This window comes from Xiphophorus hellerii, chromosome 4 (genome assembly GCF_003331165.1).
Source record: "Xiphophorus hellerii strain 12219 chromosome 4, Xiphophorus_hellerii-4.1, whole genome shotgun sequence".
NCBI lineage: Eukaryota > Metazoa > Chordata > Actinopteri > Cyprinodontiformes > Poeciliidae > Xiphophorus > Xiphophorus hellerii.
Window position 1 is genome coordinate 20848634 of NC_045675.1, and position 21676 is coordinate 20870309.

The 21676-nt window shown below is 34.6% G+C and overlaps 1 long non-coding RNA gene across 1 annotated transcript; it reads right to left on the bottom strand.

The window, feature by feature from the left end:
• Nucleotides 1–7581: 7581 nt before the first annotated feature.
• On the bottom strand, nucleotides 7582–20795 carry LOC116718182 (uncharacterized). The gene is made up of 3 exons (XR_004338894.1): nucleotides 17132–20795; nucleotides 10970–11115; nucleotides 7582–10861 (listed from the first exon to the last, which is right to left on the bottom strand). It is a non-coding gene; the product is annotated as an uncharacterized LOC116718182 (long non-coding RNA).
• Between the last annotated feature and the right edge of the window lie 881 nt (nucleotides 20796–21676).

Consider the following 21676-nt stretch of genomic DNA (forward strand, 5'->3'; position numbering starts at 1 on the left):
ATAGACCTTTTCTCTGGCTGTAGAGACAGAAAGTAATCAGTTCACATGATGCATGTAATGTGCAATGCAATGCATAATGCATAGGGACAGCTGTCTGTGCGTGACTACTGTACATAGATGGTTATTTCCAAGTGATGAAGTGTATGTGGGATTCCTATAAAAGAAAGAAAAACAATGTAAACATCAGGGAAAATAAACCTAATGACAAAACTGAAGGACAAATAGCAAATACAGTAAAGCTGATTTATCAAATTGTATCCTGGATTTCTACAACAATGAAATAAAAGACAAAATAAATAAAATAACCACTTTTACAATAGAAACTGTCTACTGTTGTCTACATTTAAAGTTGCACGTTAAAAGACTATTGCATAGGTCAAAGAATGTCATTGAAAATATTGAAGCTGTCATGTTTCGTCATCGTGTGAATGAAGGTAAGTCCAGCCAAGCTCAGTTCAGCAGAATTCAGAAGCTTTATTTCTAAACTGGTACCTTACTAAGATAACGAACAGATCTTAGCTACACTGAGAAAACGCAGAGAGCTATGCAGAACAACGCAGAGGATGAACTAAGGACACAGGTGAACTTAAATATGCTGGGAAAAACACAATCAGCAAAACAAAACAGCTGCGTTAATTACAACAAGATGGCAGGGATGAAGAGAACTATTGACAACAAAACACATCATGACAGAAGTTAAATAAAATCAATATTTAAAACAGTTTTTTCTCTTGAAAAAACCAACTAACAGCATCTGAGTGATCATTTTCTAAGATTGCATATTTTATCAAGATGGCCAGCAATAGGCAAGTTGTGTGTTTTATAACGTAATGAACTCTAAGTCATTTTAATGAATGAGTTGCATTTAACCTCACCTGTCCTTTCAGAAGAGGATTGGCTGGCAAACAAATAAAAGTTCAGAAGCAACATATAAGCTCTTCCGGCCTGCCACTCACCGAGACACTGTGGAAACTTTTATCCACTTTTTGGCTGAGTTCGGAATCACCAGTCAGTGTGTTTTCAGTTTTAGTGTTTTGCTTAGGCAGCAAAACAGTGACCCAGATCAGATACTCAAGAAGCTCAGTTGGTCTGAAGTTTTCCACCTTTTTAGTATTGCGGCCAGACATTCCACTTTCCTGAGTGTAATTTTCATTAAGCATAAATCCTCCCACAAAGTTCCTCCTTCGAGCTGCTGTTTCCAGCCGAGCTTCCAGGTCACCCCTACGCCCACGCCTTCTCCTCACAGCTCCACCAGATGAGCGGCAGCAGCAATTATCAAACACCTGGTCAAACTGTACGGCTACAAAGCTCATAATAGCAATTACTTCTCAGTCCAACACTCCAATGAATTCTTGTAAACGGCATAATGGAAAGGCATTGTTGTGATGATGTGCTGAAAGTGGCTTGTTAGAAAGAGCAGAAGCTTCTTAAAGAGACAGAGGCGTCAAGTTGCGAAATCTAATTTATTTTAAGTTGTGTTTGTTATATATATACCATTTTTATAACAACTGAAGGTAGCATAGTTACTTGATTGTGCTATAAAATGGGACCAAGAGTCTGGAAATATATAACACCGCCCCTTTAACATTCTGTGTTAAGCATCCTTGTGTGCACTCTTTATTAAACTATGGTGTTTATAGTGTTTTACAGGGATGAGGTTCTATATCATCATTCGAGAAATATCCAAAACAAAACTCCTCTTGGCTGCACTAAAATACTGACTGAGAACAAATTATACATAAAACTTAAGTTATGTATGCTCTACATTATATTGGTAGTCAGATTTGCATTTTGTATTATATTGAAAGAATGAATTTTTTTTTTACAAGCTTTAAGAGATTAACAACAATCAACCCAAATGATCAAGGCAGAGAGTTTTCAAAGTTTTAGCAGTTCTTTTTTTTTCAAGGTTGTATTATGAAATGAGCAGAGCTTTTATCTTTTTTTGCAGTCTGGCTTTTTACAATAATTGCTTTGATTGTGAATTACTGATGTCAATAGAGTCCATTTCCTCAGGCACAGGAAATGCCTCTGTATTCACTAAAAGCATATTACATTTATTTTTGTCATATTTATTGTATAATAAAGGAAACAGTTATAACACTTTCAAACCGTTATGTCGTGCAGCAGTCTGTTCCTTTAAGGATACTATAGAATCAGCAGAAATCAACAATACCGTTGACCACATTAAAAGTGCTGTTTGTACACAATGGAAAAGTTTTTGGGATACGTAGAAGATTTGTTACCAATAAGAAGCTCGGGAAACATATTAGTTATGATAAAACTGGCCACTGTGAACAAAGAGAACAAAGAAGTAAAATAGCAGTTTTTTTTTTTATCTTAACCCTAGATTTAATCAACTATTTACAGGAAAACCTCTCATTTATTTTCATACAAGATACATTTGTAAGTTGAAAAATGCAAAACGCCTAAAGAGTGAGCATTATGCTTTTAGCAGTGGCTTCCCAAAGTCATTTCTTTTTTTCACAAGAAAGACAAAGTGGAAACAGCTCGACTTGGTTTGTTGTTCTAACAGGCAAAGGTCCCTGTATAATTAAAACCTTGTTCTTACTACTTACAGTGGGGTGTTTGGAAAGTATTGAGCTCATTTCCATTTGACATTTACCTTCATTACCCACCTCCAGCAAAATGAGATCCAGTATTACACGCAATGTGTCATGGTTCCTGGCACTGAGATCTCTCTCTCTCTTTTTTTTTCTCTCTCTCTCTCTTTCTATTCTCCCTCTCCACACAGTAATGTGATTGAAGTTGGTAATTCTCACATATAATTTTGTAATTATCAAAACTGATTCAGTAAAAGAGGGGAGAGAAAGTATTATTTTCCTTTTAATATTATTCATATAATATATTTTTTAAAACAAACAAACTAAAAAATTTAAAGTCTGGTTTGGAAGGACTCTATAAAGGCAATGTGTTTTCTTGTTTTTGTGTCCACAAAGCATCGTTATGAGTACTAACACCATTTGCTGACAATTCGCTGTCTTTAATATTGCAGCTATGCCACAAATTGTTAGTTTTATTTTCAAAAGAAAAAAACCTATAAGTGAAAAAATATATAACAGACAGTTCTTTTATTTCTTTTCAAAGATAACCCACTTCTTTAGTAGCTTGTCAAGAAACTGAAGTTCAGACTTTCACAAAGTGAAATCAGCCCGTTTGACTGTCAATATCATCTCAAAGGTTGACACAAACTGCTGGAATGTAATATAATACAACTGGGGAAAAATGATACTGTTTGGTAGAATGACAATACTTTGCAGAAAATGTGATGGTAATGGTTTTCAAGAAATATCCAAAACAAAGATCCTCTTGGCTGCACTAAAACTCTGACTGAGAAAATGGTGTACCTTTATCTTTAGAGCGTAATAAAAGTTATATACTTTAAAAACTATTGCCACAATATTTTTGAAACCCATATTTCTTAATTATTTTCATAATCCAGAAGAAAAGTTAAATCCATAGTTAAAGAATTTAATTAGACCAGAAATATGTTTCTGGTTGCAAATAAAATATCTAAAACTGAGTGAGAGTAAATCAAGTTGAAATTAGTATCAATTACGAAGGAAATAATATATGTTTTGAATTACATTTTGCGCTGCCCAAAAAAAGTCCTCACCTGGATTTAACAAAACAAACAAGAGTAACAAATCAATTCTTTAGAAAGAGATTAACATTATTATGAATAATTATTGTAGTCACATTAATAATTATAAAGAGGTTGCTAAAACTAACATGTTTGCTAAGTGCTGCAAATGATTGTGATCTAAAATCAGTTAAATGTTTGGTTAGTTACGTCCACTGGTAAAAATCAAGCAAATTTCCAAAGACGCACCATGAAAAAAGAGTGGGAATTCATTGGGACTCCTACTTGCATTCTGGATCTTACAGAAGCTATATGGCTTTGGATAAGTGCAATCAAAACTTTGACACAAATATTTTGGGTTGACTTAAAGTTGAGTCTCAAACAACAAGCAAACATTTGAGCTTTAAAGTTTAGAGTCTGCATGTCGGAACAAAAACAATAACATACAAATGCTGAAAATTTTTAATTACTTGTGACATGTTTATTGTTTCTGTGGCTTACTCAATTCCAAGTACATTTGTATAAAATGTTTGTGTTCCTCAAAAAATCACTCTCACTTGACAGTGAATTTGCCTTTATCAATGTATTGACTATTATTCATCTGTCTTCTAATTATTCCAGGATAATTGTTTGTATTTATGTAACAGTAAAAAAAAAAAAAAAATAAGAAAAAGTCTAAATGATTTTTTTTTGCAAACAAGAGCACATCCTCTGGAAGAAAAGCAGCGACTGACTTTGTTTTTTATAATTCAAGACGAATGACGCAGCCATGAAATGATAATGACCCATCTTCTTCTGCAAAGAGAGACAACTGTTGAGGCCAAGGCGTGGCATTAATGGGAGAGAGAAGGAAAAGGCTGATGTGCATGAGAGTAGAAAGCCACATTCAGTCATTTCTCATGGGTATTTGTGAATGTGTGGTCATAATGGTGACATAAACGACAATGAAGGATTCCTGTTGGGAGGAGCAGGAAACCGCTTTATGTTGTCATTCAGGGAACGTTGCTCTAATTTCTTCAGGGATCACAGCTGCTGTGGGGTGATGCTGAGAGATGCAGAGTGACAGTGAGTAAGCAACTAATTAGTCATCTTCTCATAAAGACTGCTTAATAAGTTTTTTATATATATCTTTCTCTACATATATTTATGCCTGTAATTTTGTGTTGTTGCTATATCTGTAATAATGCTATGGTTAAGTGCTTCATGGTTTCTGCTAAGCTTCTTCTGCACTGTGGTCACAATTCCCACATGCCTGGTGGTGCATTAGTTATTTACAACCAAAGTTTAATTACTACTCTTCCTACCCCAAGACACAAAAATAGAGAAAAACACAAAACTGTAATTACAAAATTAACTTTTGTAATTAAATATTAGTGGAATTCAAAGCTGGCGTCAGAAACATTAATATATCTACATATAATTGTGCATAACTCAAAATGGCTAACATGTTGATCAATTTTTTTTTTTTAAACACGTGGGTAATAAATGTTACTTTTTCCCATCCTTGGATTTAATAATCTGGCTGGCAGATTGCAATGAAGAAAGGTTGCCTTAAAATTGGATCAGATGAAGAATATTAAAATAGAATCAAGACTTTCTTGCAATGCAAAAAAGTGAAACTTGCTAAATATTTTATTAAATCATTGCTGCTATGATGGAAATGAGTCACCTTTGTAAATATCGGAAGAATAAAAAGATGGTGAATGTGTACTTTAAATTAATTCTGTGCAATGATCCACACTGAAAACATTTTACAGATGCACTGACATAAGCGTAGTGCCTACCTGAAAGTTTGCACTGCAGAAGCTGTGGCCCAGATGCAATAGAAAAAAGAAAACAATCATAAAAAGATAATTACATAAATGAATATATAGTTCATATAAACACAACGATAGACAAAAAAAACATACAAGAATAAAACAAAAAGAACTTCAACAAAAAGAAACACACAAAAAAACAGTTGTGTAGATACTTTCCCAATGAACCACTCCAGCATATCAGGAGTAGTTCTTTAATAGTGATATTAAAACATTCTTAAGAAAATCTATAGGTTGTAATATTATAATAAACGTGTGATCAAAGCATGCAATTGCTGAATGTTCTCAAATTAACATATAAACTTGATGTCAAAATCCTTTTGCTTGTTAACCTGAATGCATAAAGAGTTTCAAATAGAAGCCAACAGCAAGGCAGCAAACAAAATAATTTGTTTATTTTTTGAGCTTTTCAATCCTGCATCTGGCTGGTTGCACGCACCATATGTCATCACTATTATACTATCAGTCTCTTTCATTCTAGCAACAAAGACAAAAAACAAGATCGTTTACTGCCATTTTTGTAGGTGTTAAATACCATTTTATCATTTCATTCATACCCTATTGATATATCTGTTTTAAATTTCTGAAATTGATTTCTTTTTAGATGATGCCACAATTTGCTGGCATTTTTCTATTGTGTTCCTTGTTTTTAATTAACGTATTCTCATTTATTCTCTTATTCTTCTAGATTGTGTTTTTTAAAATTACCTTGTGAATTAATGTTGTTCAAATAAATTTACTTTGCGTGCCTTACCTTGTCTTTCTTACAATAGCAGTAAGCTCTTCCCCACACAGACTGTTGAAATATTATGAAAAATGGGTTAGCATGCATTAGAGATACACCGGTTCTGTGATCACTGCCTCTGATGCACATCAGTAGATCGACTTCCTCCCACATTTCTTATTTTAAATAAATCTAACAGAATTGAAGGTTCTTATGAGAACTCAAGTTTCCAAACACAAATTTGCCTTAAACTAAACAAAGCTAAACACAACAAAAGCTAAATATGGATTTTCTTGAAGGCCTTCTTCTTCGTAATAACATTTATTTTAGTTTAATTGTGAATGCAGATCATCGATCTGTTAACATATGTCATCAGGTTTATAATTTAAACGCTTGTTTTTCCAACATGGCAGTGAACAGCTTACCAAGCTACTGAGAGGTTGTTCTAACAGACCTTTAATGCACTGTCTACTTTCTTGGTTAACATTTTTACAACAGATACAGCAGACTGAACTATTAAAAGAAATGAACATTATGACTTATCAAAAATCAATGGCAGAAAATTGCTTTCATTATTGTGAAGCTTCTCCTGCATCTGCAAGTCAACGAAACGTTTTTGACATTTTGTTGCTGTTCAGTTTCTTTATTAGATTTAGTCTCTAGAGCATTTCAAAAATTTAAAGGCCAGAAAGAGCTGAAATGTAATTCTTTAATGTTGTTTAGAAAAGCACAGCAACTTCCAAACATTAAAACAATGGCAGGCACAAAAATGGATGCGCTAATGGTGCTTAAAAGCCAAATTTCAAGGTCAAAGTGACAGATTATCTTCCAGCATGTTGCTATGTTACACAGCTAAAAGCAAAGCTGAAAAAAATGTAGGTCAAAACTAAATGATAATGATGTACAAAACTGCTAATGTGCTTAATGTGTGCAGCAGATAGGAAACCTTTTTTGTATGTGGTTTGTTGCCTCTGTGTTGCGTTCAAACATATAAGTTGATATCAACTTACATACAAGTTGATATCTTCTTACTGTGGCACTCTTTTCAAGTCATCTATTTTCTACACCAGCTCAGTCCGTGCAGTGTCACATATGTGTCACATATTTGTCTTGTGACTAGAAGTCAATGAGCAGCAGGCAGGGTACACCCTAACTAGGTTGCCTATCCACCACAGTGAAACGCAGAGCCAATCACATTCGATTCAAGCTGCAAAATGCACTTGGAAATTCATCTAATATGTATTTTTGTCAGAGGACAATGGACGGAAAAATCATGCAAACTTCAAAAGGAAAGTCCCTGACTGGGATTCTTGCTGTGAGGTGATGGTTCTGTCATAAGGTGCGGGTGTAGGTGGTGAGACAGACGCTGTAGACCCAGGATGCAGTGAGAAATGATGGTTTTAATGATGAATGTCCAGCAATATGCAGTACAATAATGTCCAGAATTCCGGGCAGCACGGCCGAGCAGTAGCCAGGGCTCGACGCCGGTAGCAACCGGTTACTCAAACGGACAAGACGACAGACTGGATACACAAACGACAGACGCCACAATGAGACGAGGACCCGACAAAGACACAGACACACAGGTGACACTAAATACACAGGAGGTAATTACAGGGACGAGAAACACCTGGGGACAATCAAGGGGAAGACAGGACAACATGGAAACTCAGAAACACAGAAACTCGAAATAAATACACAGGAAAAACACGGAACATGACAGGTTCTTATAAACTGTACCGTCATACAAGCTTTTCTGGTGTCACTCTTAAAACAGCTGCAAATGGATAATGTTTGTTGTGTTTACCTCAATGTTTACAGAGCACATCTGTTTAAAAAAAACAGGTTTAATCCCATTGCAAACCTGCTCAGTGGCAGACAAGAGAAATATGCGTTGAATAAGTATAGTCTACCCACATGAGTTTTCATAAAAGCACGGTCAAAATAGTTCATTTAATATTGATCTTCTCAACCAGCTTTCCTATGTTAAAACAAAAGAAAAGACACAGTGAAAAGTCTATTTATTGTGTTTTTGTAGCTGTCATCAGCAGTCCATTAGAAAATTGAAAAACCAAGTTTATGACTTTTATGATATGTTACAATTTTAGGATCCCGGATGGCACCTTTCAAGAGGGTAAATATGGCTTTAAGGCTAAAAGCAATAGCGTTTGCTATTTCAGGCTGTTACATAACAAAAGATAAACTGTGGTATAATATTTGATTTTCAATGCTGCACTTTAAAAATCTGTGGGACCACACAGAGATAAAAGGGTTGTGATCAATAATCCTCAGTCAGTCTTGCTGATCATTATTCTCTGTGGGTTTTTCTTGTTGGTTTTCTTTTGCTACAAAAATCAATGCATGTATCTTGAGAAAATGAAGAGTGTAAGCACAGGGTATCTTACCCTTATGTAAAATTAAAAGTAGACAAGATGAAGTCATGTCTGAGGTGAAGTCTTCAGACGGAAGCATGTATAACCTTGGAACTAGGAAAAACACTGGTACAGAGGTGGAGGCTTACTCCGTAAAAAAAAAAAGAAAAAGAAACGAAAGTCAGTAAGCAAAGGAGGACAGGTGTTTGAATGAGAGGGAGACAGGTGGAACAGTAGTGAAACTGCAAAGTACAGATGGTGGATGAGTTCAAGTGCCTGCGGTCAACCATTTTAAGCAACAAACGGTACACAAGAGTGATGAAAAGAGAGCAGGTTTACTGGATGGAGATGTGTGTCCTGGATGATATGTGAAAGAAGGACAGCTGCAAGAGAGAAAGGTAGGTTTTTACAAAATTGGATGTGAAACTGGCTTTAGTGTACGGTTTGGGAACAGTGCACTGACTCAAAGAAAGGAAGTGTAGATGTGATAGTATGATTTTTAAAAAAGTTTCCCTTTGGCAGTTTTTAATAAAAAAGCTCAGCAGTGGTGGTGAAAAAGAAAACCTGACCTTGAGCTTGTTGATTTTTATAAAGCAGACTGGTTGTTATGGAGATCTTGAGATTCACAGAGATTATGGAGAGGCACCAGTCTCTTGTAGTTAAATGTCGTTTTGGCTTTTTTTTATTATAAGTCTAAATCTGGGCCTCTGTTGTCAAAATTGATAGGCGTAAGAAATAGGATAATTAGCTGGGCTCAAACTCAGGACTTTTCAGGTATAAACACTGTTATACAATCATATATTGCTCAAGACTTTCAAGTGAGATTGGTTTTATTGCTTTGACACAGAACTATTGGCTTTTCTTCAGGCATGGTCGCTTCATTTGGGGAGGTGGGACATCAACTTAAGAAAAAAACCCAAAATTTAAAAAGTAATTTAAAACAGAACAGAATAATATGCTGCTTGGCAATTTATTTGCAGTTTAATGGTAAATTTGAAGGTTTAGAGCAGTACAGGTCAGTGACCACATGCAGTTGACTTTGTAATTTAAGGCCTTGAAATTATGTCCCGTCTCTTTAAGAAGCTCCTACTCTTTCCTGGACTCCTCCTTTAGCATGTCATCACGTTCCTCCATTATGTCATTTACATTTATTCTTAGGAGCATTGGACTGAGAAGTAGGTTGTAAGACGAGCTGAGTTGACTCCTAGTTCCACCAGGTGTTTGCAAATTGCTGCTGCCGCTAGTCTAGAGGAGTTGAATGGGCAGTCACGGAGAATGGCCGCTCAGTGAGGTGGAAGATCTGCTAGGAGACCGTAGCTGGAGCAACATTGTGGAAATAGACAGTGTTTTGTGAGAACAAAACTCTCAAATGGTTGCCACAGGAGATTAAAGGATTTCTCAAACTTGCTTGAAAGAATCAAAGCAACACTCCAGGTATGTTTCTGATGGAGGAATAACATGACATAAAACTCAACAAAGTCGATTTGATTTTATCTCTCAGAGTGAAGGAGAATTTGTTTGTATGATCATTCCTACATAATATAGCTTGTCTACAAACAAATAAACACATAAACAAAAACAACTGCATGAGTCATTTGTGCAGATTTTTTTTCTTTAATTTCTACTTTTGTTTTTACTTCTTTGTGTTCTCAGTTTTCAGCTTCACACACCTGCAAGTCATCATCAGTCACACTTCTCAGTATTTATGGTTTTTATCCACTTAGCCAGTTTTCACTCACATGTCCAGAGAAACCTTCTAGGGTTTTCAGGTCATTTTTTCTTTTGTCAAGGTGTTATTATTTTTTATTGCATATTTTGTCCTTCATCTCCAGTCTTACATTTTGGATCGCTGTAATCACATAAGGTGTATTTGGACACATAATGAAAACAACTTCTCACATCTGTTAGATTTATGTACTCCTTTTGATGGCTGTTGACCAAAGATTTAGCAGGGATGTATTGAAACATGTCACAGCACTGCACATACACCCCGACACACACACGCACACACCTGCAGATGTACAATTAAACCAGCCATTGCTTAATATGGCTCTTCACCACATTTGCCAGCATGCAGGTCCCAGGTTTCTGCTCCTGGCACAGTGTTCACCTACCGATTCCACTAAGGAGCAGTCTTACAATCAATGAAGTCAACAAAATGTTACAATGGCACACTTTCAAAGAAGTTAACGTTGCATGGTGTCTGATGAAAAGGTTTTGTTTTGTGGAAAAGGCAACGTGATCACAAAGAATATGATGACACAGCTCCTCTGTGCTATTCCAGGCTTCTGGTCAGGTTAGTCTTGTGTTGTTTTGATTGTTGTTTTTTCCTATTTGCAGAAAACTGAACAACACATATTAGCAAAAATACATTTAACTGGTTCAGTTTCTTATCATTTGAACTAATAATATGTGTTTCTCGTTCTTCTGTAAATATTTAAAAAGTAATTACCGGGCGTTGGGTGGCTCGACCTGCACCACATGCAGAGCCATGACTTTCCCTTACTACTCAACGTGGAAGTCATGGGTTCAATTCCCAGTTTTGAGTCATTTGCTGCATGTCCTTCTCTTCCTTCTCCTCCCAATTTTTCCTAATCACTGTTCAATAAAGCCCAACAGAGATAAAAAATATCTTTAAAAAAAAATACAAAATTGGAATAAAAATGTCATTACATTTTTAAAATGACTGAATGATTAAAATAATTTCAGATTATTTTGTGGTAATCTGGTAACAGATTATAATTAGGTTCTAGATTTGTTACAAAATCTGAATGGTTAGACCTGAGTGAACAGGAGAGGTAAATCTGCCATGCAGAGTCTATATCGTTTATTGAATAATTGTAATGATAAATGCATTTGGTCTGTAACCAGGCAGTTCATTAGAAACAGAGCATTACCACTGCACTACAAAACTACATTGCTTTTCCACTTGAAGAACTTTTTGTGCCAATCTTTACATCTGATGCTGCTGTTACACCTGAACTTCCTCATTGCTAGATTATAAAGGCTATTCTATTCTATTCTATTCTATTCTATTCTATTCTATTCTATTTTCTGCAAGTACTGTAATCCGCCACATTCTTGTGTCAGCAATTTTTACATTTGTAAAACAAATTAAATGTGGGCAAAATTTATGGTCAAATTAATTAACTATAGTCTATATGCCAGATAATGCACTGAAAAAATTAAATTAGTCAAATGGACATTTTAGATAAAATTGTAAATTCTTGTTTAAAGTCAGAAAGCAGTCCTGCAGGTCCTCTGCAAACTAAACTAATTTTGTATTTTAAAAAGTTCAGTGACCTCTGCTATATACACAGCTTTCCTCTGGTGTAATATTTATTTTCTGTTCAAACTTTTTGTGAGTTTATATGACGCCTTCTTAATGCAATTTACAATGTGAAGGATGTATTCGCTGGCATCTCTTTGGAGCTTCAAATTTCACTAAAAGGCAAAGGTCAGTAGTTTTAATGTTACTGTATGCACATGACATTTGGGGAAAAAAGTGCAAAACTGAAATTTGTTGTTTTACGAAATGCTTCAGGGCAGTATTAAAACCTATGAACCGGTGTTGTTCAGGTTCATTATGTTCAGTGCTGTTTTGAATTACATCCACTTTTAAAACTTTAGCTTAAGGACCTAATACACCACATGGCAACCGAAGTCAATACAGCCGACATCCAACACAAAACTATCATCTCAGATATGTTTGAGGTGTGATAAATTATGGATTAAAACAGAGTACATTTTCAACCTAAATGTACTTTGACATTTAAAAATATTAGGATTGTGTTGAGTCATTGCAGAGATGTAACATTGTCTTTGTTGTTCCAGCAATTTCAGCACATCATTAATAAGAGCAATGCCCACTTTAGACCAGCATACTCTATTTCTACATGACTTCCACAATTTAAAAAATAAAAATAACAGTGTATTAAGGCACAATGACCCTTATGTCTGGAGTTATTATCTTTGACATATTTAAACTTTCCCTCCTTTGGAAATTCCAAAACAAGTTTAACCATTACTTCATTGCAAAACACCCAAACATTGGGATTAAATCCTGGTCCATCAACCTTTGATATCTCACTTCAACCATTATGTTTTCTCCAGTCTGTACTTTTTAAGTGTGACACAATTATTACTTGATGTGTGAGAAGTTTTAAAGCCAGCTAAAGGTCAAAAAACATATGGTAAGAATGTCAAAAATATTCCTTGATAGTCTTTGCAAAGCCACATAATGACATGCAGAATGGTGGGCTGTTGCTGCTTTATGACTGTGTTGTAGCTAAGCAGGGGGTGTAATTGGCTCAGTAATGTTTAGGTGGGTGGCACCTTTTTAAATGACATGCTTGAACATGTTACAATATTTTTTTTTCCAACAGAATATTATGAGGCAAAAAACTGAGCAGCCAGAGACCTTTTTTTTTTTTTTTTTTTATCAAAATTGATTAGAGGGCCTTAACAGTATTTTGACCAATCTGATCCAGAATTGGATAATATAATTGATTAAATTCAGTTTTGCTTTCATTTCTTACTCATATATATTTTTTTGAGTTTTGTTTAAACTATGATGTCAACAGTTTGCAGCAGTTCCCTATGACAACATCTACTTGCTCTGTTTGGAAATATTTACCACAAAATTACAGAGGTAGATTACAGATGAGTCAAGTTGATTTACTATTACAGAAAGAAAAATAATAAACATCCAGATTAGATGTGTTATTACATTTTGTTTTATTTTGTGTAACTTGGAACAAAAACATTCACCAAATTTGTCTTAAAAGTCTCCCGTTTACATAATGTGTCGTATAAAACTCATCAGAGCCTATATTGCTATTCTAGGACAGAGTTTGCAGCGTGGCAGTCATTTAAAATCCATTATTCTGTTAACATTCTCTAATACATTTAAACAGTTCCATGAATAAATCTCTGGAAAACTAATTGGAAGTCACACTCTATGTCCCTTGGAGAGACCCCTTTGGCTAAAGCACAAGAAAAGGTGTGTCAGTGGTTTAGTGCTTCAGTAGGCAAGCAGGTTTGTCATTTCACCCATGTTTCAACCTATCAACAGAACGGTGAAGAGATTCAATACATCTTACACTTTGCTGTTTGATAAAGAAGTGCACATAAACCCCAACTAAACATTAGCAATTGTGCCCTGTCTCTGTGATGCGTTAAATTTGTATTCCTCATATCATTATCTGTCCTTTTTAAGGTAGAGTGGGAAAGGAGAAATACAAGAACAACAGTATTTTATGAAGGTATCACATAGCTGATAATCAGCTGATGGTGTTGAAGCTTTACCATCTTGGTTTTGGGTGCAAGTTTTCTAATGTCATTAATTTATGTTCATCCATGTATGCAACTTAGCATTTAGTAGAGTGGAGTACTTTCAACTTAGTGCAGTGTAAGATTATTTTCCGCTTCGATGGGATCAATCAGCAAAGTCATTATTTCCTATTAGCATCAAAAGTTTTAGGGTTAATGCAAAAACTAAGCTTTGTTACATCAGTTCCTGTAATTTAGTCCATTTAAAATGTGCAAAAAGCTGTTTTAATGTAGTTCCTTAAAACATTACAAAGAAACTGACATGTGCCTGTTTTCTAATGTCTTAAATGCGATTTGTTATTTATTTGAATGAGTATTAAAAATTAAAAAAAAGACGAGAGTATTTTTGAAATTAAATCTTTTTTTTATGTATATTTAATATTGTTTCAACATACTCTATTATTCCTTTTACTTTTGTTAGACCATTAGTTGCATGTCTTTTATTTTTTATGTCTTTCTTTCTTTTTCTTGCTGTAACACTAATTATCCTTTGGGGAGACAAATAAAACTGAATCTGAATTTATTAACGTGTTGGTTTAGTTCATGAAAAATAAATATTTCAGTTCAGTTAAGGTTAATTGCATGATGGGTAAAACTGATTTATATTTAAAATAACTATAAACCAACCAAGATGTTTGTACAATGAACAATGTAAATGTTTATATTAATATTTGATTAAATATCAAAATGTATTTAAATGTAGCCTTTTTAATCACTGGAAGAATCTTTGTCTGTGCTAAAGCAGTAAAACCTTTCATAAAATTGCTGAGCAGAAATTTCCATGTTCCAACTGGTATCTTCATGATTTATCTGTGGTGATTTGGGACTTAACTGTTATTTACATTCATATATCAGTCCTCTCATCTTCCAAAATAACTTGTTAGATCTTTGTACATGACATCTACAAAGATTTAACACAAGATAAATGCTATTTATCTTGTGTTAAATAGCATTCTAATTGAGTCATTCCACAAAATTTGCAACATGCTATCTACCATCAGATTTAGATTTCTTTGTCCTCTTTCCTGTAATCTCAGAGTTAAATAGTGCTAATATTATTATTGTCACGTTCCTAACATAATGACCCCAATAATGTTTTTGCCAAAAGTGATTTTGGTGGGGAAAAAAACCAAAAAATTCCCACCTCTTTTTTGCTGATAGATTACTAAGGCAAAAAAGTTGCTTTTAGCAACAACAAAAAATGACTTAGGTCATTATTTTAGAAAAGTGCTGACATGATAATCCAATATACTACTGCCAAATTTATTTTCTCAGTTTTAATTTTTAATAAACATCACCCTAGTTCTGACAGAAATCCTTACATGTGGTCTATGTGGCTGAGAGAATAAACTTTAAAATACTTTTGTTAGTTTATAAATCACTGACTAGCTTAGCATCAAAATACATTAATGATCTGTTGTTGTACCAAAGTTCCAGACCAGTCGGATCTTTTGGTTCAGGACTACTTTGCATCTCCATTAAACTTTTTATCTATAATTATACTTCTGTTTTTATTGTCTATATTATAACATAATGGAGCAAGTACTATTGCTCCAATCGTTCACATGAAATAAAAGTTGATTTTTAAATAATACATTTTATGTTCCAGAACATCTAAAACTTTTCTCTCTTCTCCTCTAATGTTTTGACCTTTGATCAAGACTTTTATTTTCATCTATCAGAAAAAAATGTCACACCAAAATAAAATAAATAAAATAAAATGTAACTTTTATTGTTTTCTCTCTGTGTTAAAAAACACTTTTGTTCAGAGTAGAAAAATGTTTCTACTTTCCTCATCTATGGCGGACGAGTCCGATCTTTCCAAGTAGATCTTTGCCCATTAGAACATAGACCACCAGATAAAAGGTTTTCATTTAAATGTAAATCAGAGGTGCAACAAATCTATTATTGCTATTTCGAGAGCGACTGCACTCTTTGACTTTTAGGCCACATTTTTCCTCTAATTCTCCAGCAGGATGTTTTCTCTACTCCTTTTCTGACCAAGGATCTGTCAGTGCCTAAAAGCATCAGTGAAATCAAATTATAGTTGAAAGATGCTGAAAAATGCTTGGAGGACTGAACAACTTAAAATTCATATTTTGTAACAAGCACATTTCTAGTTGAAGAAAAGCATCTTATTAATGAGCTTTGGCTCATCTGCTTTTGGGCCTTTAAAATGTGTCCGAATGAGAAGTCCCATTCTGACCCTCTGCACATCTCAATAGATTTTATTAGTGTCTGGTTCTGGAGACTATTTGTTTGTCGGCTCCTGTATGAGATTATCTCAAATTCAATGTTACAGTCTCATATATATTTATTTATTCAAGACAAATGTTCTGTCTTTAAAGTTATCAAAAGTTTTTGGTGCCCTATATCTTGACATGATATATGCTTAAAAACATATGCCTTCACCAAAACACCTAGAAAACCTTTAATTCACTGTTTCACAACCTTCTACAGTCAATAAGCTGAAGTCAGCACTGTTATAAAAAAGTGTCCAGTAATTTTAAAACTGTTTTAACAAATTCTAACTTTTTAATGCTAAATAATTGGATGAATATGAATAAGACCTGTGATAATATTGTTTGTTTATCAGGCCCCGCAGTACTCATCACAAGATGGTTGCTGGTTTTAATGAAGAGCCTTTCAGTGGGGAAACTGCACTTTCTCCATGTACATGTACATGTATGTGTCTCCTACCTTCCTCACACAGAAAGAAAAAACATGCATGTTATGTTAATTGGGATCTTTTAAGTGCGTTTGCATAGGGTTGTCTCAGTGGAGAGGTCACCCAAAATCTCTATGAATGAGAACAGAAAAAACATATATATATATATATTAACAAAACAGTTAACAAAAACAGTCATATATATATATATATATATATATATATATATATATATATATATATATATATATATATATATGTTTTTGTTAATCTGAGACAAAATTATCAAAAAGTTAGTTTTTTTTAGATATTCTTTAGACTTAAAAGATGCTTTTGTGCTTAAAATGAAATTGAAGAGCAATACATATAATGGTTTAGAAGCTATCCCCTCTAATTGTTGAAACATAATTAATATTCTGTGTTAATAATTAAAAGCATCAGTGCCTTCCTAATTATATGCTAATGTCTTTGCAGTGTGCATTTATGAACTGCTCTTTAAGCCATCCCAGATAAAGTAATGGTGTTTACAGTTAACACACTGTTGAGAAAGTGTGTTAACTGTACTTTCTCTATATTACAATTGTGAAAAATAACAGCGTTGTGTGTCAGCTTTACCTTGCGTTGGCCTTTCGACCTCTCTAAGGTCTATTAGTATCTTGTCCATAGGCCAGCGGTATGGGCACCTGCACTCCCATGCACACAGAGAGAAGGTCTTTTACACATATCCTCCTATCGTTTTCCTGAAGATATAAACCAACATTTAAAATAGGAAACAGAAAAATGTAACAAAAATAGTTGCAATAACCTGGTTACATATGCGTGTACATCCTCAAATTAATAGTTAGTTTAATTTCCGTATTCAATCTCCCTTAGTCCACACCTGTCCTCAGCTTTAGATAATTTATTTTATAATTTTATTAACCTTTATTTAACCAGGTAAAAACCCAACAAAGTTAACAGTAGGTCTATTTTACAAGGGTGACCTGGCCAAGAGGTCAAGTTTCAGACACACAGATCAGTCATCATCAATCTACAGTCAGGATATTTCACTGACACAACTAGACCGTACAACTAGATTAAAACATGTTATAAGACAAACAAACAAGCAGAAAAGCTCTAATGTGCCGTGCATAAACAAGTAATGCCAAAGAATGATATGTCATTGTAACAGCAGATTTTCTGATGTGTGGTAGCTTGTGTGTTTCCAACAAAAGCAGTGAAAGAAAGCCATATGAGCTGAGCTTCTCATGGCTCATACCATTATAGACATACCCTTGAGATATGAACTAAACTTTCTGTCAAGGTGCATAAAATCCATCCATTCCAAGTCTTTTGATAGTTTGACCAAAAAACTTCAACTACAAAGCTAAAGGAAAGAGACATTTTAATATTCATTATCACCACAAATCCAAGTATCCATCCAAATTAACAGTAGAATCATTTCATCAAAATAAAATGATAGATTTTGTTTTTGCAGCCTAGATAAAGTTCAGAACTCAACCTGACAGAAATATGTGGGATCACCTCTAGAGGTATGTGGACAAGACATGTCCTGATAATCTGAAAGATTTGAAACTTTTTTGCAAAGCAAGATGGAAGAAAATATCAATTTGAAGGAGACTGGGAGACTTCTAGCAGTGCTGAAATAAAATCAAAAAGTGGCTTCCCAAAATATCAGTTTGGGTGAGCACTCTCACTTTTGCTTATTCACATTGTTTTATTCTAACACATTTGTTATTTTTTAACAGAATTGGACAGGATATAGAGGTTTCGAAATGACATAATTATGCTCTATTTCTTATCTCACATAAACTGGTATTTTAACAGTGTGTGAACTTTTTTGTGTCTACTGTAAATACATGTGCAAAACCTGGAAAGGATTAAGAAGGTACAGAAAATGGATTCATTTGAGCTTTTTTATTCGTTGCAGATTTTCTGTGCACTTTTTTCAACCACTGAGTGATGTCTTGGAGGGCAAGAAACGACGCCTGAGTCTTCAAAATCACTTGTAGGTTTGTCAAAGTCAATTTAATCTATTGAAAGGATGGCATACAGAGAGCACATTGATCGACATCTCTGCAGGGTACGCTCTTTGTAGTCAGTAACTTAGAGCAAAGCCAAGAAATTTAAAAACATTCTCAGGACAAATGGTAAATGCCTGTTTTGCTCTTCTTTCAAAATTGCATTTTGTAAATGTTTGACGGTGTGTTACAGATGCAATGAATTATGCATTGCAACAGTGATTTATTTAGTTAACAGAACTCTTTCACCTTATGGGCTAATTTTCTGAATTCTTTGCATAGATACTGATGAATAATGGGAGAGTTAAAAATAGTTAAACCATGTCAACATCCTCTTACTACTGAACAAATGTTAGCTTTGCCCTAAATAAGAAATGTCTTGTGAAGTATTCAGGAGGCCAAAGTGGTAAAGTTCTTCTAAGCTGTCAAACTAACAAGCTCCTTAAACCTACAAGACAAAACACAGCTGAATTTCCCCTGCAACATAATACACCTGAACACTTATGATGTCAAACTTGCGACTTGTACAGTGTTGTGCAAGTCCAACAGGAAGCAGAGGCCATCGATGAAATGTAATCCCTGGATCTGAAGGTGTCATCTGGCTCCACAAGCTTCGGCAGCAGACACGTAGACGGCCCATGGCGTTAGGGTCGTACTGTAAAAGATGTCCGGCAGACACATTGGCAGCAAGAGAGACACAAATCGATTCCCATTGAGATAGCATGGAGTGCCTTAGTGGAGGATGGCCTCTTTAGCAAAGCTCTTATTAATTAATAGTGTCTCAGGAGGGGATCACAAGATCCTATTCCTGCTTCTTCATCACAGCACAGCAGCTAATGATATCTGAGGGAGCTCTCCAGTGCAACACACTTCCAGCCTGCCTCGCATGTGATCATTACAGCAGCTTTTGCAACATTAGAACAGCGTCCTCCTCACTGTGTCATATGATGAGGCCCGTGTTATGCTTTCCTATTCATGCCAGGAGACAAGGGATGGAATATTTCAGTCAGTTTATATGTCACAGATATCAAGCACTAATCACCGCATCCATTCACACAGAATGGATATAACTTGTTGTCACCAGCACAAACTCTCAGTAGCGGTACATAATTATATGAAATAAGCAAATATGTCATAATAGGAGCCCACACTACAACATCTCCATGTGTTGTTCTTTAAAATCAGAATAATAAAACCCTTTAATTAAGTCAAGTAGTCAAATACAATGGATTGATGAATGTATTGTCATTATGTTGATGCATGAAAGCACTGATCACAATCCAATAACATTAACATTAGATCTGCTTACAAGTTTTAGTTACACTCTACAAATTCTTGCTAGAGAACCCAAATGTTATTCATCTTATAATGTACACATTTTTGCCTCTGGCTCATTAGAAATTATTTAAAAAGTTTGGTCACCACCTTTCCCCCCCCCCCCCAACAGACGGAACAAAGACAGATGTTTATCTAGCAGTTTATATGCGGAGGGCAGAAACACATCGCAGCTTTATCTCTGATTGATGTGATCATACTAGGCCACTGTAAGTGTCCAATAAAGTCTGTGTGCTGTTAGTGATGACTCTGCTCTTTCCTGTTTTATTGTTGTGAAGATGTTCTAAGAGATAAAATAAGTTGTAGCTACGTTTTAACTAAATACTGTAAAACTACACATCGTGAAACTTTTTGTCATCATGAATATCACACTTTTGTCACTTCCAGTGCTTTGCGCTGTCCGCATTTATGGGGAGTATAAAAAGAGCAAAAGTCTCTGTGCAGCAGAGCACCTTAAAATTAATACAGCATGAAAAGGTCAATTGCATGCCGTATCTGTTGTGACCATGTATAATCTGGTATTTGTCAGATACACTGAAAACATACAGAAATTCTTGTTTCACTATGATAAAAGGATGTTTTTCATAGATTCACTATTTAACCATGCATCCACAACCACATTTATTTTCTGTTTTGCCGTCATTTTTTTTAGCTGTTGTTGCCACAGAGTCACTGAGTTCATATTTGCTCTGAAAAAGACACCAGCTGGTCCTGCAGTCTTGGAGAGTGTGGCTTGAACCAACAATATCTGGAAAGAGTCTAAAAGCTACTTTATATGACAGAGTACAATTTACCATTGGATTTATCTCATATAGATTAATCTTGACAAAAGTACAAAAAAGACAGGCAAAAATAAGTAGGATACAGATTTTCTTAATCTCAAATATATATTTAGGTGTAGGTCTATTTGAATTGTGAATGTGAATATGTTTGAATTAGAGTAACCTAAACCTCTGCTTTTCCTTTTGCATGTCAGAGTGTTCTTTATAAATATTGTTTGCAAAACATGTTTTCTATCCTTGCAAAAGCTGCAAAATTTTATTTTGCAGAGGGATTCTAAAATATCAGTGTGACAACTTTTAAGTTAATATATATATACATTAGTAGATGGAAATTGTATTTGTAATCTGAGATCTGTCTGCAGAAGGGAGACACATACCAGCTATTGTTCACCACCACCTTGTACAATAATTTTCCACATAAGATTAAACAGAATAGGATTTTATCTTGCAGTTTTGTCTACTGATCTTTTAAAAAATGTGGGTACGCATTTATAGGCACAAACAACCACAAACAGGGTAGCTACAATTTGGTAAACAAAATACTAATTTACTCAATTTCCAATCTCAGATGAATAATGATAGTGAACATTGATTTTATGGCTTTTTCAAGCCAGATAAAACAGTCATTTAGCTGAAGCTTAGTTTCAAATGAATGAGATGGCCCAAAGAGTCCCTTCATTACATTACTGCTTGTTCTAATGGGTTTTGGTCCAGTATTTTGGATCTTAAATTATTTTTCTTTCATTTACAGTGTCATGCTCTATCTGATCCTTACTGCATAATGTTTGGTAATTGCATTCAGCACTGATGTCGTTAAATAGGAAATGTGATTCTACAAAATATAAAAAGCAATAAGTTTGTGCTCATTTTTGCTGTAGCGTCAAACCACTGAATTTAAAACATATGTCTAGGCTCTATACTTATTTATGCACCAAAATATGATTACAGTTTTCAATTTCCATGTTTTGATATAACATTTAGTTGTAGGAAGATGTTTGTGGGGTCACTAATGCCTAAATTTG